The sequence below is a fragment of the Dermacentor variabilis genome, chromosome 2 (assembly GCF_050947875.1).
Source record: "Dermacentor variabilis isolate Ectoservices chromosome 2, ASM5094787v1, whole genome shotgun sequence".
In the NCBI taxonomy this organism is placed as follows: Eukaryota; Metazoa; Arthropoda; class Arachnida; order Ixodida; family Ixodidae; genus Dermacentor; species Dermacentor variabilis.
In genome coordinates, this window is record NC_134569.1 from 172,148,025 (window position 1) to 172,167,585 (window position 19,561).

The window sequence follows — 19,561 nt, forward strand, 5'->3', positions numbered from 1 at the left end:
TAGTGAGAGGTGTTGTTATGAGTATCAGGATACGACTACCCTACTCGGAATATTGCCCTTTAAAAGAGCAATACGCCACTTACAATTGTGTTTCCTCAATAGAGAGCAATATACAACGCTTTTGTGTTTCTTGTACCTGAAATGTTCGTTCTGCTTTATTTATGAGCTAAACTAGGTAATCGCTGTAGCTGTGGCTGGCAAGTGCCGCAGGAACACTGCAATTATAAGTACAATGACGCGTGTAAGTGTATGACGATGCAGCGCTTATTTACACACATTTCAAGTATTAACTTTAAAGATTTGCTCGTGGCCGGCTCTGTTCCTTACGAAATTATGCAGTCACACAACGGAGGGTATAAGCCTAAATAGGCTCCCTGTTGCAGGCGTACGCTTTAAGCCGTATAATTCCTTCATTAAAACAAACGTTTCTATGACTTTTCCCCGTGGTTTTTTGTCTCTTAGTTGGTTTCACGCCATGTGAAGTGGGTCGATGCTGGAGAAGGCGCAATTTGAAAGTGTTCGAACCCACAGATAGTGAAATCAGAAATGCTCCGACGCGCAAAACTGTGTAGACAGCGATCACGCTGGTCACGCGATCACCACGCCTTGCCGCCATGCTGGGCAGGCAGGTGACCGCTATGCTGTGCGGCGCGCTGTAGATGATGAACAGTTTTATGCCAGTTAATGAAACATTCCGCGAAAGGTACATTTCCGCATAGATGTGAACGCGTCTGTTGGATCCTCATGTCTTTTTTTCGTTTTCAAAGCCAATTATATGAATGCATGTCCCAAGTGAATTTTCCGCAATGCCTTGTGGACATTTTACACCACATTTGTGAGCACAGGTCAGAAAACTTACTCATAATTAAGTCGACTCAGTCAGGCTCACTCTGATTCAGACGGGTCCCGGAATCTGAGCCAGAGTGAGCCCGGCTGATACGAAGACTGGTGAGTCTGAGTGCAAATGAGTCGATATCAAGGATATTGAAGCGGCGCATTTACATCTTATACGTACACGCACACATACAAAGGACATAAACAGGTGCTGGACTGCAACTACTTGCAGTTCAGCGCCTGTGTATTTCCTTTTTATGTGTACCTGTACGTGTCAGGGGTAAGTGCGATGCTTCAATATCGCCGTTCAAGAATTAGCCCATCAGTATCTATGAAGCAGATCTTAAGAAGAAATAAATATGTTGGGAGGGAGCCTGAGTGGGTTACGTTTATCTTGCCAACCTATGCTCGTGGAATTACACGTACAAGGCACCGCGAAGCAGGCGTAGGTGGTAGAGGTTGGGCGAAAATGCTCGAAATATATCGTAATACAAATACAAAATATTGAGGCGATAAGTGTATGAGATTCATATATGAGATACCAGGTCGCAAATTGTAACCGCAACGATAGTTAGTGCACCTTAAGATACTTCGATACATTGGGTAGCTTCTCTTTATAGCTCAACTGTCGGAGCTACTGACTGTTTCGAACAGTTGGATTGCAAATATATTAAATTTCCTCAATAGACGAAAATAGCTTTTTTCGAAGTCTTCAAAGTGCCATGCTGCTATTCCGCAACAACTCTGGGGATGGCAGGGCATGTTTCAAAACAAATGAGATACGCTCAGCAATGAGGAATTTGGCCATGCCACTGTTATAATCGGTACGGTGAATTCTCCGTGAGCCAGTTCTAAAGGAGAAAAGCGTCTTATTTTGTTATGTGTTTTTTCTACATAATTTGGTAATCGCCTCCCCCCCCCATGCAGCTAAAATTTACGGACTGAATAAATTGACACGCGAATCGGGGCACAATATTGTTTTTACATAATATTTACTCAATAACCTTCTTTATTTCTTTTCTGATGGTAGTAACTGGCTTGAAAGGCAGAGGCATAAACACCTGCGCCAATGCACTTTCGACTTGATGAGATTGTTAAAGGTCAACGTGTCGCTGCATTCGACGTTGATTGTGGTCTCGCGAACGCGCATCTTAATTTCACTTTGCTCCGTTAGACGAATGAACACCAAATAGTGTAATAACAGATGTTCTCATCTAAGCTAACTATGTCAGCCGAACATTAGATAAATTCAGTTCTTTAAAAGAAATTTTCAGAATACAGATCCCAAGCGATGCAGGTAATATCTCCGATCGCCCACATTTGCCAACAGTACTCGCCTTACTGTTGTGCTTGATTACGTTGTCATGAATGGGCGTTAGGAAAACACGGAGAATGTTGACTACATTCAAGAAGCATTGACACGCAGCCTAAACATTGAGGCAAGAAAGGTAATCAGCGCCTTTTCTTTCTTTTGTTCGGGGACTTGCGAAAACGTATATTACTGGTAATTATCATGCTGAAACCAAGAACAGTAGCAGGGGACGTGGTGTTACCTAATGTCAGAGATAAAGAAACAGCATGCTCGATTAGATCGATGGACAGCAACAGCTATGGAGCTACGTTGAACATGAAACATTGAAACAAAAAGAAAGACGTGTGATTATAAATCAGTGTGCTGATAGCAACTATTCGAAGCCAGGTCAAGTTGATTCAGAGAACGTGGTATTATATAGGAGAAAATATGGCGCTTATAACTGTTCCCCTGTAGGGTGTGAAAAATAACCAAGAAATTATGGAGCATATTTCGCAAAAATTAGAGTATACATGCAATTGTAGATAAGCACGTAGTTACCTTGTCCAATACATCGAGTATTATAGATCGTAGGAGAGACGTGAATTAAAGTGGCTATGGGGGAGGGGGAGGGGGAGAACACTAAAAGGCAGCTTCAGTGATATAAGTACAACCTGCAGCGAAATGAGGCTTCACGTTTCATTGTACAGCCCAAGCGCTGCTGACTGAATGCGAAGGCAGTCATTTTATTGTGACGTATGTTATCCATATCGTGAGAGATGTTGAAGTCGTAGTGAAATTCTATGCAGCTGTCACGGAATAATCTGACAAGAAGTGTCTCTTTCGACTAAGTGACTTCAAACAACATGGTGATGGGTGACAGTGTTGATCGCGTGACCACGTCGAGGAGAATTAAAGCATTGTTGTTGTGCTGATCGCGAGCTTTCTTTCTTTTTTTTCTCTGAATTCAATTGTGAAGAGTCCAAGCACCTATGGATTGAGCATGGAGTTTACGACCAGAAGCAAAGATATGCCATATCTGGCTTAAGCTGCCGATAAGGTGATGGGCTGGTTCGCCGTTCCACAAATGCATCTTTCTGGGAAGCCCGGAAAACACTAACCGTTTTTCCACCGTCACTTGATTTTCAGCCCGGCAGCGTCTTTTTTACCCATCAAATTTAAGCGTCGAGGTAAGAAACATTACATCTACACTGTACAATATCCCTCCTAGTCCACTGTAGAGCTTAAATATGATAAACCCCACGATATTTTCTAAGGTTGCATATCGCTCAAATAAGAAGATATTCTAATAGTAGCTTAAAACAGTAACAGTTCTTTAATAGGATGGACACCTGAGCACCTGGCTTCGCGCTCCAACACGTGTCAATTTCTTCCACACTGTTTCCATACTGCTCCAGTGTTGTTTAGAAACAAGGTGGGTATGATGCGTAAATTCCCACAAATTCATTAGGAAATACCATGGTGCATGTGCTACCAAGCCTTCCTTTTTATTGAGTGAAAATAAATTATTACATTGCAGCCAGTCGACCAGCCTGATTCTGCATGGTGACTTCGCTCTCTTGACATGTGCTGTTATGACCATGGCGGTTTTCTGCACATGATTCTATTGCGCTTAGTATTATGCTGTATTAGAAGCGCAAAACAATCATGAATGTCCGCCAACTAGCCCCATTCATTGCTTTACTAAATCCTTTATGTATATCTGCTCTTTATTTTGTTTAAACAATGCGTTACTAGGCAGAGAATGTATGCCACAATGGACCTTCGACTGCAAGTCACAACTTGTGTATGTCTGCATTGTTTTTATTCCCGTGTTTCTTGCGGTGTTACCGTATTCAAAAATAAACAGCAACCAACTAACCCATCTTAAAACTTTTTGTGCGCAAACAAACAGGGACGAAGAATAGGGGCAACGCAAGGAAAGCGCTCGCCCTTGTGTTGCCCCTATTCTTCGTCCCTGTTTGTTTGCGCACAAGAAGTTTTAAGATGAATCTGTTCCAACTAGGCCGAATCGCAGTTATGCTTCAACTAACCCAATTTGCAGCCTCGTTAAGAAACGAGGCGGCAAATTTGATGGTACATAATGACTTCACGTCGGTGGAGGAGCATGGCTGCTGCGTAAAATTTTTGACGTGGCAACTGTGGCACGGCATTTACACCTTCTGCAGAGCACTTCGTTTGATGAACAAGTTAGGTGACTGAAATGATTGAGTGTAGTGATCCAAGCAAAGAAGTAAAAAATAATATTGCTGGCTCTCCCGTAATCGAGAGTAGATGCAAGCATGGAATGGCAATGGGCTAGGAAGATAGGTTGGAGATGATACTAGCCATAATCTTAAAATGGGTGTAATGCATGTTTGCTACAGCACATCGCACCACCGCACAACAGCATACTGTGCACCGGTCCGTATGGACGCTGCCCAGCTAGAAGAAGAAAACCTGTTGGAGCAAGCGCCATGCAGCGTGGAGACATCTTTCGAGGTGACGCAAAACCAACTCCGCGCAACTCACGGACCGCTGGCGTTCAAAAGAGCACAGGCAACACTATCTCAGCGCCAAAAGATGACAAAGAGAGAGAGAAAGAAAGTAAGGATAGGAAAGGCAGGGAGGTCAACTAGAAGAGCATCCGGTTTGCTACCCTACATTGGGGTTGGGGGAAGGGGAATAGAAAGAGGAAAAGGGTAGAAAGTGAGCACTGAGTGCGTGTGGGCGGGACACTATGCACCGGGACACTATAAACGGTCTCGTAAGCCGGTGCACTTCAAGTATTGCACTAATGCACGATTCGCTTTTCGTGCCAGTGACGGGTGTGGCCACGGTCCGAGTTTCTTTGACTCGTCGAACGGTCTTAAGTCCCGTCGGTGTAAAGTTTCCCGCAGAGAGAGGCGTTGTACATCGTGGCGGGGGCAGGTACACAATAAATGCTCGATGGTCTCCTCGCACCCACAGGAATCGAACATCGGGCTCTCGGCCATTCCTAAACGATAAGAGTATGAGTTCGTGAACGCTACTCCCAGCCACAAGCGGTACATCAAGGTTGCTTCACCGCGGCAAAGGCTAGATGGCAGTTGTAGCTGTAACGTGGGGTCCAGCTTACATAATCGGCAATTGTAGGCACTTGACAATGACGTGCATGGTACCCTGTGCCTGCCTTTTCAACGTCGCTATAAAATAAAATTTCAGCGTACGACTTAAATCTTGAGTGATATTGTGGACAATATCACACAAAGACGTGCCTGGTTGTGCTAGTGTCGGGAAACTAAACACAGGCTGTCGGCGGGCGATACGTGGGGGTGTAGGTCGAAGTTGGTCGAGCCAGGAATAAAGCCTAAGTGCTCGCGTCCGCTGGCGGAGATCATTGCTGGGTGCCGAAAAACTGGCCTGGAACACGGATTGATGATCTATAGAGTATCTCCGCTACGCTGACTCCACAGTCATCCTTGATTGTTCGCAGTCTCATAAGTATTAAGGTAGCCTTTCCACCCAGTGCTCTCTGTCGAACGTGGCGGTCAAGGACACCTTCAGTTGCTGATGGAGACGCTCGACCATGCATGCCGTTGCTCTGTGAATGGTAAGCCGGGGTGTTATGAAGGTGCGTGCCGAGCAGTTTCGCCACGGCTGAAAAAAGTGAACTTTGGAATTGTCGGCCTCTTTCAGTAGTTATACGCAAAGGACGACCATACCACGACACCCACGTAGCAACAAGTGCTTCTGCCACTGTTTCGGCCGTGATGTCTCGTAGAGGCGTGGTCTCAGCCCACCTTGAGTAGCGGTCGATACACGTGAGGAGGTACCTGAAGCCTTGGCAGGGTGGAAGAGACCCCACCAAGTCTAAATGCAAGTGATCGAAACGACTCTCTGGTGCATTTGCTGTGAGATAGCTACTAGCGCTAACAATACTAACGAAAAAAAAGGTGGGACAGGACAGAGCGCTAGACTTCAACTGAAAAGCTTTATTCAGAAAAAAAAGCATGTAAGAAACCGCCGTATGCTGAAATAAGTGCTCAGACAGGCGCATAAACGAATGTGCCACGTAGGTGAAAACCAAATGCAAAACAAAGCCGATAGGCGCCCACAGCAAGGCATTACAAAGCGTTCATCCGATTGTTCTTAAGGTACAACGCTTCTCTATCAGTGAGTGTCATACACATTCATCAGCAGGTTTTGAAATGCAATACGCCTAAAATATTTCCCTATCTAATTGCCTGGTGAACCATCTGAGTACTTGCGTATCGTGAAAAACGGAGGGAATTTACGTGTGCATCTATGGCAGTGGTCAGCAGTGTGGCCAGCGCCTGCCAGAGCGCTTACAGCATTCCGGAGCTCCCTAAGCAGATAATTCAGGCACCTGCCTGTTTTGCCAATATAACACTTTTCATAGGGTAGAGTAATTTGTAAACCCCGCCTACATTGCAGTCAACGAAGCGGGTGACATGGTCCTGAGTACATGTACCTTGACTCTCAGCGTTATTTACCAGCCTGCACATTCTTACGAACTTGAATGGCGCTGAAAAAATAACACCCAAACCGCACTTGTTCGTCCCTTTTTTATGAGGTGGGACACCCCGTGTATGTGTGGCACGGCCACAGGACGTGCGTTATTCTGTCGAGTGGTGACCGGGTTAGCTTTTACCTCTCGAATCAGGCTCTCAGTGACTGACACCAAGGTGTCATCGGTATACCTAGGAGTACGTAAACGGCTCGCTTATTGCTGAATGCTGCAGGAAACCTGGTGCACGCAAGATTTAACCAGAGCAGCTTTCAGGCAGTTATTAGCGATACCTTTTTTTTCTAACTTGGAGTCCGCCGACCAGTAGTCAAGCAAGGGCTTCTTGCTCCTAGGAGAGTGGATTAAACAAATGGAACTATCACTTGGAGTGATGCAAATTCTATGAATTGTGGGTCGCCATCTACTGGCAACTGAAGTGTGAATTTCAGAACAACTCCACACTTCTCAAAAACGCCCAGAACTCGCTGGTGATCGAAACGACAGCCCCAGTGAACGTGTGTGCCGAATCACTTTCACGAATTCAAAGGCTTCGCAGCCTTTTGCCCAGTTGCGAGTACCTTTGTTGATCCCTGACAAGACGAAGTGGTCTGTGATAAACACCTTCGTCGCTCTGATGCCGGGATGGCTTAGCCCGGGCAGTGAATCGAATATCAGCCACCGAAACTAATGGGGCATGAACGGGTGAGGAGATACCTGCGATGTGTCGTACTTGGCCAATGCTATTTTGTAGGGAAATGGCACTTACGCAAGCTGGAGCGACGAGCCTTTTGCCCGCAATTGGCGCAGCTCGGGGTCATTTTGCTGGGCAGAGGCTAGAGCTTAGAAATCTACAGGGCCAGCAGGCACAGAGCCGATTTGCGGCAGTGCGTCAGCTGCCTGATGTTCGATGCCAAAGGCATGGCGGATGGATGGATGAATGGAAAGAACTTTACTGACACTCCTGAGATGCGCGATTATCGCACAGCGGGCCACTCCCACGTTGGGACGGCAGGCCGAGCCTGGCCACCGCATCATGGGCTCCCTGGACGGCCCAGATTTGGTCCCAGTAGTCGGGACTTCGTTATGAAATATTCCACCTTGACTGGTCTGCTTGATCTGTGCTTCGTAACGAGGGCCATCGCCAGAGCATATGTTCTAAGTTATGTGAATCGCCGCACTGAGGGCAGGTATTACTAGTATACGTTTCTGGACAGATCGAGTGTAATAAAGATGTGTTGAGGTATATGCCCGTCTGCAAAAGTTTGAGGGTGATGGTCCGCGCTTTGGTAAGCTCCTTGTGTGATCGTGGATAGACGCTTCTACTAAGGTAAAATCGCTCTGTGACCTTGTTGTACGTGGTGGGAGAATTCCTATTGCAGGGTGTCGTGGTCTGGGGAGATTTTCCATGGGCACGGAACTCGAGATCTCGTGCCTTTGAGTGGGCCAGCTCATTTAGGTTGGTGAACCCCTCTTCAAAGGATCCGACGTGTGCTGGAAGCCACGTTAGAGTATGTGGGGTGCTCACTTTGCCCTTTAGAATACAGTGGGCTTCTTTGTTGATGGAGCCGATGGCGAACGCTCGGACGGCAGCTCGGCAGTCGCTAAAAACGTTTGGACGTTGTCCGCCAAGTAATGCGATGGCAATGAGAACTTGCTCGGTCGCCCCTGAGGAGGCGCATTTCACCGAGGCCGCGTTGATGATTTGTTCCCGCCTGGTCAACTGAGACGGCAGTGTATTTTCGACTATCCCCGTAGAGGGCGGCGTCGCCAAAACAGTTCTCTTTAGGGTTCTCTTTGACCTAATGGCCAAGGCTATGGCTCGTCTTCTTCCGACGTTGCGCTGTGGGTGTACATTGCGCGGAGTGGGGGAGACGGTAACTTGTTCTTGTTGATTCCTGGGAAGGCCGCGGAAGTTGCTCTCGATCGTCATTGGTGGAATGTCCATGTCAGTGAGTAATTGCCGAGAGGCCGTCGTTTCCGAGAGTCTGGCGATCGGCGCCCTCTTTTGGGATTCCTCGATCTCTATCGAGTTGTGCAAACCCAGCTGGAGGAGCCGCTCTCTGTGCGTATAAAGCGGGAGCCCCAGGGCGCTTTTGATGCCTTTCCGAATTGACGCATTCAGTTTAACTCGTTCTGATCTCCGGCAGTTATGCATTGCTGCGACGTATGTAAAGTGACAGAGTAGGAAAGCACGATTTAGCCTGACCAATTATTTTCGCACATGCCGTTATGTTTGTTGGCGACCTTTCTGATCTGGCCGATGGCGCTATCCGTCTTCTTGGTGAGCCTGAGGACCGTCTGGCTGTTGGAACCAGACAACTCCACAGTCATGCCGAGGATGCGGATCGACTCAACCCTGGTAAAGGGCTCACCGTTCTTTTTATATAGCGATACACTGCTCTCTGCTAAGGGCTTCCAGCTCTTTGTATTGGGACACCAGCTGTTGGGCCTGTATAGAAGTAGCTCCGATTTGTTCGGTGAACATCTGAAGCCCATTTATTTTAGGAAAGATTCAGTGTAATCGATGGCCTGATCTCCGGCAGGCAGATCTCCAATGGCCTGATCTCTGACGGGCTTGTCCGATCTTGTGATTCTTTGGCATACGCTCGGACAATCCCACCATCACGATGTTGAATAATAGCGAAGATATGACTGACCCCTGCGGGGTGCCTCTGTGGCTCAGCTCGACTTGATCTGATTCCATCTCTCCGGCCTTGAGCAGGGAATGTCGCCTTTCGAGGAAGGACCTGTCGAAGGAGTGGAAGGACCAGCCTAGGTAGTGGCTCGAGATGGCGTCGAGAATTAACGAGTGTACGATGTGGTCGAACGCTTTTTCGAGATCAAGCCCGAAGATGGTTCTCGTGTCCCAGGTGTTGTTGCCCACTATCTGAGTCCTGATGAGCTTCATGACGTCCTGAGTGGAGAGGCCGGGTCTGAAACCCACCATCTTGTAGGGGGAATCGTTCGTTGTCTTTGATCAATTCTGAGATTCTGTTGCGTATGGCGTGCTCTGTATGGAGTGCCCCACGCAGGACGTGAGAGATATCAGCCGCAGCTTGACCAAGCTCGGGGGTTTGCCAGGTTTGGGCATGAGCATGACTCGCGCAGTCCTCCACTGCTTCGGAACCGCGCTTGCTTTCCATACTCGTTTGATTTCGCCGGTGAGGAATTCGATTGACTCGTCCCCGAGGTTCCTGAAGGCCTTGTTTGTGACCCCATGGGGACCTGGCGCGGACCTGTCATTAAGGTCGTGCAGAGCTCTTCTCATCTCTTCGACTGCGAACAGCTCGTCAAGGTTGGAGTTTGTCCTTCTACGATACGCCGGGTACTGGACGCTGTCGCTTGTCTTTGTCGGAAGGCATTTACTGATCAATCTGCCCATTACCTCGCCTTCTGTTGAGTCTTTCGTGGCCTCGTGAAGCGTTCTTGCCAACTTACTTCCTTGGTTGGACCTTGTATTTGTCTCGTCGAGGAGATGCTTGAGGAGGTTCCACTCGCCTCGCGTTCTCATCTGGCTGTCGATCGAGTTACACAGATCATGCTATTGTTGGCTGGAGAGTGTTCGGCAGTGTTCTTCAATGTGCTTGTTGACGGCAGAAATCTTTTTTCTGAGCGGGCTGTTAGAGAAGGGCAGTTCGTTGCTTAAGTTTTCTATTGAGTTTTTGTCTCTTCCACCTCTTCAGGAGGTTTCTTTTGGCCAGCCAGAGATGAAGGAGATGCAGGTCGACTGCGGTGGTGTGGTTGCTTAGTTGGATGCTCTGGGTGTCGTTTTCTGCAATGATGAAAAGGCCTTTGAGCCAATGGTCGATGTCGTCAATTGTTGTGTTGCCGCTGAGGTTGTGTCTGAAGGACTTCGACTCTGTTAGTCGAACAACTCCAGTCTTGGTCGGTTTCCGGTTATGCGCCATGTCAAGTTGGATAATGTCATGGTCGCCTCCGAGCGTCTCTGAGAGTCGACCTCATTCGACCCATTGGAAGTTTGCTGTGAACGTAAGGTCTAGGGATAACAGCAGGTTGCCGTTATCCCTCAAGAGAAAAGCATATAACAGCTGTGTCTTACCAGTACTCACGTATAGGCAGAAACCTGGAGGCCTACGAAAAGGGTTCTGCTTAACTCGAGGACGACGCAACGAGCTATGGAAAGAAGAATGATGGGTGTAACGTTAAGGGATAAGAAAAGAGTAGATTGGGTGAGGGAACAAACGCGAGTAAATGACACCTTAGTTTAAATCAAGAAAAAGAAATGGGCATGGCAGGACATGTAATGAGGAGGGAAGATAACCGATGGTCATCAAGGGTTACGGACTAGATTACAACGGAAGGGAAGCGTAGCAGGAGGTGGCAGAAACTTAGGTGGGCGGAAGGCAATCAGAAGTTTGCAGGGACAACATGGCCACAATTAGTAAATGACCGGGGTAGTTGGAGATGTATGGGAGAGGCCTTTGCCCTGCAGTGGGCATAACCAGGCTGATAATGATGATGATGAATCTGTCGTTGAGACAGCGTTTCTGGTTCTCAATATACACTACACTCAATATACACTCAATATACATTTGACTCAGTAGGGATACCAGAAGTCATACAGGCATTACGTAATCAAGTACATGAGGCTTACGTAAATATCTTGAAAAATATCTGCACCGATTCCACAGCGAGCCTAATTCTCCACAAGAAAAGTAGAAGGGTACCTATAAAGAAATGGATCAGACAAGGAAGCACAATCTCTCCAATACTATTCACTGCAAGCTTGTAGGAAGTATTAAAGCTATTAAACTGAGAAGGCTTAGGAGTGAGGATCAACTTCTGATATCTCAGCTACCTTCGGTTTATTTATTTATTTATATATCTTACAATACTGCCGCTCTCAGCCGAGAGCCTAGCTGACGGGCATGAACACTTTCTTTCGCGTACATAAATACACGTGCGAGCTACACAAAGAATGAAAAAGCAACGATATTAACAAAATACGAAAGATAAGGTAGAAAAAATATACAAATAGAACAATAAACAACGCACAATAAAATGAACAACAACCGGGGCACATCATAGACAAAGCAAAAGCATGAAATATTTGGGAACAAGTGTATACATTTTTTAAGTACTCAGTTTAACATAAAGAGAATAGGGAACAAACATTAGAAGTCGTTTATAATCTCTTGTGATGAGCTCCAGCTGTGAAACGAACAGGGATAAAGAAATTGTCGCTGTTAATGACGACCTAAGTTCATTCCATTCTCTGATTACCCGAGGAAAGAATGATTACCTCCGTCATTAGAAAAGGAATACTCGGTTAGCGTATGCTCTTGTTGATGCCGTGTTATTCTAGATTGCGAATATGAAATATACTGGGTGATATCAATTTTATATTGACGATGCAGAATTTCAAACAGGAATTTTAGTCGACCTTGTGTTGCTCTCGTCGATAATGTGTTGAGGCCTAAGGAAGCTAAGAAACGTGAGGGTGAGTCAGTAGAAGGATATTTGCTATGAATGAACCTTGCGGCTTTTCTTTGTACGGCTTCAACTTTAGCTATGTTAGTTGCTGTGTAAGGAGACCAAATTGTGTTAGGGTATTCTGAAATAGGTCTCACAATTGCTTTGTGGGCCTGAAGCTTCCTGTTCGTTGGATCGACCTTTAGGCGTACTTTTAGATCATTTTTAGGTAGTTTGCAGGGGACAACGTCCTGTTCATCAACACTGGGGACGAGTTACAACAAATGATTGATGACCTTAACTGAGAAAGTGTAAGAGTGGGGTTGAAGATCAATATGCAGAGAACAAAGATAATGATCAATAACCTACCAAGGCAGCAAGGGTTCAGGAGCGCCAGCCAGCCTCTTGAGTCTGTGAAGGAACACGTTCAGCTAGGTCAGTTACTCATAGGGGACCCTGATCATGAGAAGGCAATTTGCAGCAGAATAAAAATTCGTTGGAGCGCACAAGGCAGACATTATCAGATGTAGACTATCTATATTATCAGTGCTTACCAGAGAAGGGTGTACACTCAGTGCGTTCTGCCGGTGATAACATATCAGCAAGATAATTGGAGACAGACAAAGCAGCTCGATAACAAGTTAAGGACCACACAAAGAGCGATAGAACGAAAAATGTTTGGCGTAACGTTAAGATGCAGGAAGAGAGCGGTGCGGGATCAGAGAGCAAACGGGGATAGCCACAATTCTAATTGACATTAGGAGAAAGAAATTGAGCTGGACCTGTCATATAATGCGTAGGTTAGATAACCGGTGGAACATTAGGGTTACAGATTGAATGTCAAAGGAAGGAGAACGCTGTCGGCGAAGGCCGAAGATGTGGTGATGAAATTAAAAAATTCGCAGACGCAAACAAAAGTTCACTTGCCCGTAGACGTTCGAGCGCTTTTTCTTGACGAGACATAGCGAGCGCAATCACGTGACTCTGCTCTACCAATATGAGCGTGCAGACCTCATCACCTACCCTCGCTGGAAGGCTCAGGCGGAAAGATAAAAGAATGTCGCTGCCTTGAGTGTTTTCAGGTGGCTTAACCCCGTATTCAAAAATGCATCTCGACTTGAAGCCCATACTTGAGTTATTACGTATGAAGCCTGGTGCGTACGCGTCCAAGACGCTCATTGTGTTTCCTTTGGTGCGTTCACGACAGGCTTCGTTTAAGTCAAGTCAAGTAGGGCTTGAACTTAAGATACATTTCTGAATACGTGGGTTAGTGGCAGCAGCAACAGATTGAGAAGCATAGTTCCGCCAACGTTTATGCGAGTCACATATAGTTTCGCACGGTTGTATCTTAAGATACTCGATACATTCTTTCGTGTATTGGAAATACAGATACCGGTACAGGTCTTGCCCAACCCACCATGATACAGATATAAGAGACCCCAAGAATATCTAAGATAGTATCTAAGACACACATGTCTTCGATACTACACAGCACTGACTCTTAAGAAGAAATATACTCTGGTTTTGTTTGATTGACTCTTCATCATTGCAATGTGACTTCCTAAGTGGTTCCTCACATTCACTCAACCTCCTTTGCGAAATAGAGGTCGTGCAACGATCCAAGCAAAGTCCTGCCCATGTGGCCTGTGATGACTGGCTGGCACATGTCCAAGTCTGTAGCCGACTGCGCCCAAATGTAGAATTCCACGAAAGCTGGGAGCGTTCGAACATTTATTTCCATAAGTTAATCGCCATATTTGATCGCTCTCCTCTATGTTCCTCCTATTCCTTGACCGCCCTTGTTTATCGGGCTTCATCTTCATTTATTTCGGTTTCTGACCAGGCAATCTTATAAGTTAAGTCTTCACCACTCGATTATTGCCACATATTTGGCTAGTTTTACGTAGTCGAAAATGCGGAACAGGTATTATTTCAGAATGCGAATAAATAGTGTGCAATATTCCATCCCTATTAAAAAGTTCGAATATTTAAGCGCCACTACAAGCAATATTTCCTTTACCTGTGTTTATGTGCCGGCCCCCGGATTCGCACAGCACGTAAGAAGGCATCCCAAATCCGGCAGCTCATCCGCAGGATTTCTCAGAAGTCAGGTGGTGCCACAACCACCATCGCCCGACTCCTCATACGTACTGTGTTACAGCCAAGATTGACAAAGCAAGCCCAGTTTCACCACGTGGCAAGCGCAGAGTGGGACCGCTTGGAATCTGTCACTGGAGCAGCAATGCGTGTTATTACGGGCCTCCCACAAATTACGCCCATTCACGCGCTAAAGTCCGAAGCACAATTAAAACGCTAGACGAACTGGTTCCCCAGCGTCGCCGAGCTCGTTCCGCAAAGTTCCATAATATCCCTGAAGCTGCCGCTCTTGAGAAGTACATGGCAGACGGTTCCGTGAATCCCCGCGATTCCTGCCCGCCACGACCACCGTGGCTTCATCAGCAAGTTACGGACACTCGGCCTCTGACTCGCATACCCACACGACCCGCTGGCCACCCTAGTGAGTCCAGTGTGTAAAAGCAAATAGCTTATCGACTACATGTGCGAGCTCATCCTGCAGACATGCAGCGTATGTCGACGCTAGTGTCAGTGATCATTACGTCACCACGGCTGTCGCTTGTCAGGATACAGTGACATAAATAGCCACCTGCTCATATGCTTGCTCCCCTGCCTGGCCGTCGACACGGGCGGAGCTCTTGGCAACCCGAGACGCAATATCCATCTTCTGTGCTCTCCTTTTGCCATCTAGTAGGCACATTGACATCTTCACCGATTCCTCGGTTGCCATCCGTTGTCTGCGGCGTGTTCTGAATTCCGACGTTTTGGTGCAGGAGCATCAGGACACAGTTACACTACATGTACAATAGATGCGTCGCAATGCACATCCCATACAAGCCTTAGTGGATGCAGCAAGTCATACCAAAACTTCTCGTCCACTTTAATCGGCCCCCATCTCTCCGGAGACAAGGCTCTTCACAGAAAAAGCACACCTTCGGCGCGCCAGGTGAGCACTTCTCCCACCGTGGCACCAACCTACCTGGTGGCCTAGCATGCTGGGAAGAGGTCTTGCTACGAAGGTGACGCCTCCGTGTCGCCCTTACCCCTGCAGTAACCTGGTGCTGGTCGGCACAGTACCGTGCCTCCATCAGCTATTCCTGCCTCTTCTGTCCCGCTCCTGTCTGCGAGGTGGAAACTGGACACCTCCTCTGTACTTGCCCCTCTCTATACGCCCTCGGCCAGAAGCACCTTCTTCGACGTGGGCCGCCCCCAGGTCGGCCCCAGATTTAGAGAGTTGGATCTTGGGGCGCCACCACCGGACACTGCTAGACTTCCTCCGAGATTCCGGCGTATATCTACATGTGTAAATAATTTTTTTATACCAGAAGGCACGCTGTCGCAATAAAAAAACAAAAAAAAATATCAAAGCACCTCCCCTTCCGCCTCTGATATGCACTTCACACACATATATCAACGATCTTGATTAGATTTGCACTATTTGGCAAGTACCAGCCTGCAGCAGCTTGGATGTGCCTACTTTGCTGTTAAATATACGTCCCCTACTTTCTCGAAATCATTCCGCAGCATGGGAGAGTGACACATCCAAGCAACACCGCTCCGGTTCGCGCAAGCCACAGAAGAGGAAAGGCTCGCCGCGCGCACTTTCCTCTTCGTGCGGTGAAAAGCTATTTGGATATTTGGGGCCGGATTTCTGGTATGTCATATACATATTCACGTTAGTGGCTGCTTTCAGAGCGAATGACCAGAAATAAAAGAAATCTTGACCGGCAATGCGGAAAATGAGGCGCGCGTGACGCCTGGCGGCCATTTTCGGTAGTCGCCCGCCCGACGCATCGCAGCTTAAGTGCCATTGGGTTTGGGGAAAAAATGAAGACAGAAATAAAAACTAGTCGATGACTTTAATGCACAGCATTACATAGCGAGTCAGTGTGAAGTCAGTGTGAAAAAATTCAGTGTGAAGGCAGTAACCGCGTTACTAATACAGGTCGAGAATTCGCAGGTTAAGTCAATTGTAAGTGCGGCTGGTAACTGCCAGCCGGAGTACAGTGACAAACGACTCATCTTCCGCGATAATTGTAGGCGTGCCGTTGCCAAAAATTCTACAAGCCCGCCCCCCCTTCGCCATTCCCAGAGCGCCATATGTAGAAACGAGGTGCTAAGCCTAGGTCAGAAATGCGTAAGCCGATACTAAGACGGGAATAGCAAGCAGTGTGGGACGCCCTGGTAAACAACCAAACGGTGAGGACGGAAGCTGACTTAAAGGGATGCAAGACGAGAGAGTGGTGCCACTCGGGCCTTAATTATGCATGCACGTGCAGCCATTCACCCTCCACAGCCGATGACCGCATTAACTTGTTCGTAATGATGCGCCGGGCACCACGCAATGAACTTAATCGGAACCTCCCTGAACGGCAACTGTCGAAGGTATGCGTAGAACTATATGGCAGTAGGCGTGGTGCGCAACCTATTTGTTCGGCAATATAAATATGTACATCGCTCTGCTCCCGGATATATAAAGAAATAAATAACGAAACCAGATCAGCATGACCCCGACACACATTATTACCAAGCTTAGCTCATTCCTCTCCACGCCGACTACTATACAACGCTGCGCATACCTTGGACAGTACCGTTCAGGAAAATTCCGCTTATCTTTTTTAAATAATTTCAGGTTCAAAATTGATAGTTGGCATGTGTTGGTGATCGAAGGAGGAGTGCGCCTCAAGGTCTTCTGCGGCCTCATTGCTAAAGACAAGCAAATATAACATTATGAGCCGCAGCAAACTTATGTTTCCGGTGGTACTACCGGTTCGGTCTAACAGAGAGGTAGATGTTGGGGAATAACGAGAACTGATGGCCTTCCAAGATTCATCGGGACTGCTGCGTAATAAAGGGGTCCTGATAAACTTTTTGAACAGAGAAAGAAAACGTTGCCGACCTGGTAATAAGACTCATGTAGCCATGTGAATAAAAAATTATTGCACTGCATACAGCACGCAAGCTACATTGTTGTGTGAAGAGCAGTGAACAATCGCTTGCTCTCGCTTGCGCAATGTCGTCATGCAGTGACACCGCAAGCAGCTGGATCCACTTCAGCTAGCGGCTGCTTTCTTTATGGCCGCGACAATTCTCAGTAGCAGAATTATTCCTCATTCGAATATTGAAATGAACAATATATGTCAGCGATTTGAAAACAACTGGAAGCCATTTATTCTTGGCACTGCCGGTCCGGACAGGACAGTTTTCCATTGACGCGTCCGCTCCGCGTGGCCTCCGAGATGAAAAGCGCATCGTAGATAGAGCAGCCGCTACCAGGTGCCGCCGCCAGCCGCCTCGCGTTGAACCTTTGCGCGTAGCCATAGGGGTATTTTCCCTTGCGCCCCATTGCCGTCTGCCCTGCGTTTTTCCACCGCGGTAGTGGAAATGAAAGCAGAGAGAAACCAGCTCATCGGTCTGATGACTACGTCAAACTTGGCTTGCGGTTTAAGGATTCTAAAATCTCTTGAGCAAGGATATTCGTGAGGCGGCGTAATTTAATATTGATATCATTGTATGATTAATTAGAAAAGTGTTTCGGGGCCCCTCTAGGCAAAGTAATATGTAGCGGGAAAAAATGGGCTATTGCAGCGTGCTCAAAGAATCAAATAGCTTAACCATTCATCAATATTTATAGCATGCGTGCTTAGTTTTCGTCAACACAGCTTATCTGAATTGACGCTTTACCTTCGTTCCTGAGCGGCGTAAAACTAGAATTAAATCAAGGCGCCACAGGCTTACATTCCAGTTATTGTAGATGCCCGCTACGAGAGCAGAGTTGCACGGAGGTCTGTAATGTTGCGCTCTGCAGATGCCAAGCTCATCTCGGGATGAATGATCGTGGTCAAAGTGCACTATAACCCCTGGCCAGACAAGCTTTACCTTTCACAAGTAATAACCACTTCGCTAAAAATTTGACACATATTCAACAAATATTAACACAGCAAACATCCGTCGCTTAAGTTTCCTCATTGAATAGAAATATAGTGCTACAGGTGCAGAGACTTCGCCTAGCGCTGGGTACTACGTGCTGCAGGGCTGCGGTTGCAACAGCTGATGGGACATATGCCAATGAACCACTAAGAACGAGTTCCAAATGTGAAAAAAAGACATTTTATTACACGGTATTAGATTCAAAACTAATTGAGTAATCAATCATCTAAACGTCGGGGCTCGGTAATGACGTGGCGCGATATAATTAGGCTTCGTGCATGTGAGCGAAAGGAATGGCAGAAAAAATGTTGCAGTGACGACCCATAGTATCCAGATCTAGTTCATTAATTCAACACAATTTCTGCTCTCTCCATCTTGAGGGAGGACAATATGAATTCAATAATGCCCTTATATTACGTCTCTTGAACTGACTGGTATGTTTTTTGTTGCTGCCACTATTTTGTTGGGTCATGCGCTCAAACATTTGTTTTTTAAGATTTGATGAAACATAATTGTTGGTACTTTTCTACGACAAGTTTAGTTTGTGCAAGCTTTATCTTTGTCAGGACCGAGCAAAGTGCATGTGACACTATGTTCGTTTCCAAAGCTTTCATTATAAGGAGCCAATAGGAGAAGTTAGAAAAATTTCTGTCCTCAGAGTAGCAGAGTTCCAATATTTCTTTTAGTGGAAAATAAGAAAATACATATATTTCTGTCCGATGCCAGAACATTTACTGCGACCACTCATCCTATAATGCCGCGACAGCATGTGCATGACTGATACAACCCCATTACGACGGGAACGGATTAGGTAAGGTTCTCAAATGAGATCGATAGCTATGTAACATTGGATGCTCGTTTAACAGAACATGGACCGCTACCCGCCATGGCGGTGTAGCGACTGCGACGTTGCGCTGCTAACCACGAGGGCGCGGGATCGAATCCCGGCCGCAGCCGCGCCGTTTCGACATGGGCGAAATGCAAAAGCACCCATGCACCGTGCAATGGGTGCGCATGAGGGAACCCCAGGTGGTCAAAATTAATCCGGAGTCCTCCATTTCGGCGGGCCTCAATATCGTATCCTGCTTTTGGCACTAAAAGCACCAGAACATAGCATTAACAGCTGCGAACGCCGCGTTGCGGTGCACACCAGTGTCTCAGCGACGTTGTCAATTCAAAATGACGTTTCAACTGACTACGCTCAACCAGCGTATGCGGCTTCGGCAACGCATTCACCACCAACACTACTTAAATTGCATGTCACGTGACCGCATGAGTTCATAGGCGCATTTACTTTAGCAGGGCAGGGGAGGAACTTGCCCCCCCCCTGCCTTTTCACAAGTGTGTGGAGGGGGGTGCAAAGTGTGCCGTTGCCCTCCCCCCTTAAACTGTGGAATTTGACACTTGCAGCTTCACGCTAGGAATTACAACAAAACGGCAGCCGAAGGATTTTGTTAAGGGGACAGGGTAGGTCCTATTCTTGCCAT